The 6406-nt window shown below is 33.1% G+C and overlaps 1 pseudogene; it reads right to left on the bottom strand.

The window, feature by feature from the left end:
* Nucleotides 1-5502: 5502 nt before the first annotated feature.
* LOC112475032 lies at nt 5503-5620 on the bottom strand (annotated as a pseudogene).
* Between the last annotated feature and the right edge of the window lie 786 nt (nt 5621-6406).

Raw genomic sequence — 6406 nt, forward strand, 5'->3', positions numbered from 1 at the left:
CATTGATGGCAAACGTAATACAAATGTGCTTTCAGGCCACACACAAATGACCAATATAAAAATGCCCACTTAAAGGCTTACCATGCAGGGAATATCTGCAACCTGAATGCAACGGTCCCAAGGAAGTAAGAAATTTGATGAATGTCCATTAATCTACTCTTCTCTTGTTGAAGGAACAAGAAAAAGGAGGAGGAGGAGGAAAAAGAGTGAAAGGACAGACCATCCCCCCTAAACCACCACTATAGACCCTCCACCGAACAATTAGGCCTGATTTAGAAAAAGGAGCAAAGTTTTGAGTAAGATATGAAATTAAAGTTCTTATTTGGACTACATTGGACCAGAAAGCCCTGGGATCTGCCAATAATAGCATTAAATGTTATAAAAGGGAAATCTAAGTATAAAAATAATGATTGGGGAAAAAATAGAACCATTTTCAATGGTTCTATTGAAACCATTGAATACACAGGTTCAATAAATTAGTTACATAGATTTATGTGTTTAATGCATTATAGAAATATTAAAGCTTATGATTATCATGTTTGTACTTACTGTTATTTCCAAATCATAAACACGGGTGTAACATGCTTACTTTTTTCTTTCTTTAATTTTAAAAAGACAACTATTATCAATAAGTAATATTTATCATTTCATTCTTATCATTCATCTTTAAAATTCTTGAGTGGATTTTCCTCCATACAAAATTTGAATGAGTTCCAAGTTATTTAAAGATAAAACAGTGGGCAACTTCTTAGATCTTCTCGCTTATTAACTTCTTTCTTAAACAATGATATCATTAAATATAATGTAGCATTTCATGTGCTTCAGACTTCTTTAAAAAATAGCTTTCTGAATATTTTTCCATATTGAATTTATTAAATGAAAAGTAAAACCTCTTTTGTTTTACAATTAACTTTTCTGGCATTTCTTGGTTAAGGACATAAACCTCCCACTTCATAAAAATATACTTATCTTCAAACAGTGATTAAATCTCATTGGCATCTGGAATCATAACTTATATCACCCTTCCTTTTACCACCTAAGACTGTCTTTAGGCACCGAGAAGAGGGGCCACTGATCAGAACCCTATAAACATCTCCCTGGCTCCATCTTCCTGAGGGTAGACTATCTTTAGGTGTGCATGCCATAAACTAAAAAGTGGCCAAGGGGTGGCTGATTGTAGGAGATATACTAACGGCTTGGACGATGAGTCAAGATAACCACACATATGGGTTGAAGTGCCTCACAGAGCCAAATGTAAGAAGAGAAGTGGATGGGTCATCTCATTTGAATGCAGAACTTCATGGAGTCTGAAATTGCTAACTTCAAATTTGGCCTTCCATATCAATATGAAGGTTCATTTGTCAAAGGAAGAAGATAGGACATATCTCATATTAACAGTTTGTTGGCTTGATTTGTAACTTCAAATATTTAGACATTTGATGTAGGGCCTCTATTTCTACTCTTGCCCTGGCTGTGTAATGTTAGGGGCACAAAGGACTGACATCATCTTCCAAGTCATATGCCAGAAGTAAAGCTGAGGGGACACATAGAAAGGTCCACTGAGAAACAATACTAAAAGTCTATTGTCTGAGATGCAAGGATAAGTTATAGCATATTCTCATTGTCTTGAATTTATCTCTTTTTCAGTGGTGGCTAAATCTCATTTAAGTAATGCATCGTATCTTACTAAACTACCTGTGTGGTTACAATTTGTTGTGGCATTTTTCAATGTTCCTACTCACCCAGAACTGGATAAATTATTTCCCAAATGTATCATTTTGTAAAACTCTCCAGGGTGAAACACAAGATTAGTATAAGGTAATGATAATGATCATATAAGCATAGTCTTAAATTTATGTTCTAAGTTTCTATAATGATTTGAGAAAAATACTTTTGTCCTTACCATATGTAATCAGTGAAAACGTATGTCATTTAAATTTTAAATGGATTAGAGAAGTGCTTAATTCATATTCTTTGCTTTGTTTTTGTATAGCTTCTGATAAAATTTCAAGCCCATCTCAAAACAGACCTACCAAGTACTTGCTAATTAATTTCCTGTCACCGCATGCCTGTTCTAAGAAATATGAGCCACATAATCCTTACTGAGTGGGCCAGAGTATGCCTGCTCCCTCCCCTTGGCCTAGCTGACTAGATGAGAGTGATTACCTGACTTGAGCTGGACCAATTGTAATTTGTCCCCAGAATAAGTTCAAGGACTCAAAATCTCTTGCCAGTCTCTGTTGGGCATTTGACCTGATATAGGATGCAATACCAAGGTGAGGTAACTAGGTAAGCAAATGGAGCAGATGATGCCTATCTGCAAAAAGAGAATCATGAAGCAGACACACACGCAGAGGTCTTAGCAGAGAGAAAGGGAGAAAGAGAGAGAGGTTGCTTTAATTTCTCCTACTTACCAGATCCTTCTTCCAGACCAAGTGACTGACAGCTGTATTTGTTTCTTTGGATTCTAAAAAGATGCCCTGTATACTTAATAATAAGTTAGACATTTTACTTACACTAATTTAAGTGCTATCTAAGAGCAATCACCTTTTAAGACAGAGTAGATTTTCCCATCTCTAATTTGGTAATTCTATAAAGACATTTCGTATGCAACCCTTATACAGAAATACATTTAAACCAATCCCTCATAAGAATCTTATGAAATAGGTACTATTATAATCGCTATTTTACAAATGAGAAAATTGAGGCACATTGTCCAATGTCATTCAACTAATATTTAAAGTCATTCAGTTAAGAATCAAACAAAGACTGTGTGGGTTCAGGATCTATACTCTTAGAACTGTATAATTTATATTATATCAATTATTTTTCTATGATTCAAATAATCATATTTTAGAGATGGTTTATGGTAACTCATAATTTATTTAGAAATTGCATTAAGCAGAGTAAATAAAACAATACGGTCATTAGAAGGAGCCTGAGAAAACTGTAAGCATTTGGAATTATGAATGCGATATGCAGATTAAAGTCATAAAACCTTTAACCTTCCTTTATAGAATGCCTCATTGACCATTTGTTCTCAGAGGAGTTACAAAGAAGATTGATATATGATAAAATCATTATGAAAATTAATTTTCCAATGAATAAGCAAACATGAGCTAAAGAGTAATAAGACCAAATATTTATTAAGCACTCAAGAGAACTTGAGTAATAGTTCTTGCACAGCTCAGAATCTCTTTCCAGGATAAAATAATTTCTATATATAGCCTTCCTTCCTCTATAACATATATTTACTTAACATGAGACATAAGAAGCTAAGATTATAATATTGTGTGATTAAATTGACATTTTTAAGGTTTTGGCCAGGGGGAAGGGGATTGCTTTTCACTAAAATTGATACCATCTTAAGATAAAGCCAAATATAATCTCTAAAAGTAAATTTTAAAATGTTAATGACCAAGAACATAACAATAATAAGCAATGCTGTGTTTTGGGTCATTAAGAATTAGATAATAATAATCTGCTATTTATACTCCGAGCTCAGCCCTGTGAAGCACAGGAGAAATAAAGGGCAAAATCTTTTCAGCTAAGAGCATATAATCTGGCTTGAATGACAAAAGGACTTGCATGAAACAAGTGCAGACTGATAAATGAGGGTATGTTTTATTTATTCCCCCAACCCATTAAAAAAAAGATCTAAGCAACTTTAATACCACCATATAATCCAGCCATACTTTACATGGCACAATAAAAGTCTAACTAAGAAGAGAATGGGGATGCAATAGTCAGAGAAGGCATCTTGTAGCGAGAAGATAAGTCCTTATAAAATGAGAATTTCAATAAGTAGAAAGAAGTGAGCACATCCCTTTTAATTCCAGAGAAGCAACATAAACAAACACAGTTTATAGACAGGCAGCATTATATTGTGATTGTCCTCCCAACATCCATTCTTGTACCATGTTGGTTAGAAGAATAATGAATGACCCCACTTCCAGGAATGAACTAGGCCCCAGGCAATCAAGGTAAATCCATCCTTCTTTCCATAGTCGCTGGCCCAGATTACCCAATTCTAAGCATTAAATAGTATCCATTGGTCTCAGTGGTTCAAGGGAAGACTTGATTTTGTTGTGAGAAGGAATGCTTTCTCTCACATAGACCATAGTAAAGCGTGGGACTCTAGTTATAATGAATACTCTTAAGTGTTGAAATATGAAAAGTATGATTCTTCATAATCATGAGAAATAGAGATGTTTTCTACTGAAGAAATATTATCATCATGTAATACAACTGATTTGTGATTTTATTCACAGTCCTTAGAATGTGATATCTATAAAGAAGAGTTTTGTTTCTTGGTCGTATAATACTCTCATTGATAATTTGTATCAACAATGAAAAAAAATAAATGGGAGGGCTGCAAAACATTTCTACTGTATATAATACTACCCAATCTACTTTACTTCGATTATCACTTCATTAAAAGAGAAACAGAATTTTTATCCCTCTATTTAACAGAAATATTTTGACAGTGTTTATAAAAGGAATGTTGTGGTGATGTACAACAAGCTTTTAGAAAGAATATAAACATGATTGTACTAAAATGAAACTTACTGCTAAGCCAATTAATGACCAAATTTATATTCCTTTTTAATAAATTAGTTTTATTAATGTGTTCTAGTTTCTAAAACACTCAATGCTAGCCATAAAGTCTCTTTAATCAGAGTTGCTCTGAATATTTTTCTTTTTCAACATAGTTGAAACATTTGGAATGGTTAAACACAAAGTAAAAATAAGAGAATAACTTTATATAACTTTTACTTCAAATAAGGAAAAGTACAGTGCAACTAATCCATATTCCTTTGCTTTAGTCAGTTACAATATTATTTCACATAGCTGAATTCCTTCTTTTTCCTCTTGAAATTTAAACAGTCCTTTTATTACTTGCAGTCAGTGACTTTTAACTGCAATTTTTAGGTCATTCAACTGTCCTCTTTTTTCCTCTATCCTAGTTTCCAAATCTCTACGTTTTATCATTTCACTTTCAGTCAGCACAAAATACATAAATACCAAAATCAATACTCAATTTGATAGATACAGGACTAATTTTAACAACTTTATCTCCATCAAACCTTATTCCAAACATTATCTTTATTTTAAATGCCCTATGTTATTACTCAGTGTTTTAAAGTTCTTTTTATTTCAGTCTCAACACCTCTCTCTCTTCACATTATCAACAGCTTGTCTATTTTTTCTTATTTTTGATTTGGAAATTTTTGCCACTGAATAAACAGCGCAATTGATTCCTTTTCACCTCAATTACACCTTTCAAAAATTTTTTAATGTATGGAAATAACTTATCTAGTGAAAAAAATACTAATTAACCCTCACAAAACAAATATTGGTTTATTAAACTTCAATAATATACTTAGTTTTTGAGCAATTTCTATTTATTTATCTTATTATTTTTTTTAGGCAAGGCAACCCTTGGTTGACCTCATAGATTGCAAGGACCTTGTCAGCTTACAATCCCTTTTTTAGTTTTTATGCTTACAGCACCTGGTCTTCCTAGGTGGTCTCTCATCCAAGTACTACCAGGTCCGACACTGCTTAGATTCCGAGATCAGAAGGGATTGGGCTTGTTTGGGGTGGCATGGCCATAGGCAAGCAATTTTTTAAAAAGAAATTTGTTTTTAAGTAAATAATAATTTATTTCAATCTCTATAAAAAGTTTTCTAAACTCCTTAAGTAATCCCCTCAACAAAAACATGAAATCTAAAACTTTACAAAAAACAGAAATCCTATTTTTTTCAAAAGATATTTGTATTCCTTCTTGCTGAACTTCCCAAAATATCACCCAACAACCTGTTAATAAAGCCGAACCAAGTTTACTTGAACTCACTACGCTAATGGAGAATACCACCTTGAAAGACTTAGCAGTGTCTCCGAAGAGGAATGTCAAAACGATTCAAAGACTTTCAAGTATGAGCTCAAGTGATTAAAGGTGGGTCTTTGAAGACAACTGATTTGGATTCAATAAAAATTTGTGATATAATAGCTTAGGATTGGTAGACACAGTAAAGTGAGGACTGTGAAGTGAGTCTTGGAAAGTAAGCGAGCACTTTGCCCAGGTGAGCAGATTATTGTCTCCAAAAAATTGATCTATAGGAAATTCCTAAAGCAAATAGTGAATTATTTGTTTGTTTATAGTTTTATTTCTCCTAGGCAAATTTTTCTTGGAATAAACAATGAAGTTAAGTTCACATAGTTGATATGATATCTTATTGAAGTCCTGTTGAAACAGATGATCTTATTTCTTGGTCTTCCCTTTTGATCTTCAGCCTGACCTGGAGTATAGATGGTTATCATTAAGGGGAAATGATTAAATAGATGTTCGTGGAGGCATCTTTACATATCATAGTTCTGATGGGGGTCATTTCAATCATTATAT

The sequence above is a fragment of the Pteropus alecto genome, unplaced genomic scaffold (assembly GCF_000325575.1).
Source record: "Pteropus alecto unplaced genomic scaffold, ASM32557v1 scaffold7, whole genome shotgun sequence".
Lineage (NCBI taxonomy): Eukaryota > Metazoa > Chordata > Mammalia > Chiroptera > Pteropodidae > Pteropus > Pteropus alecto.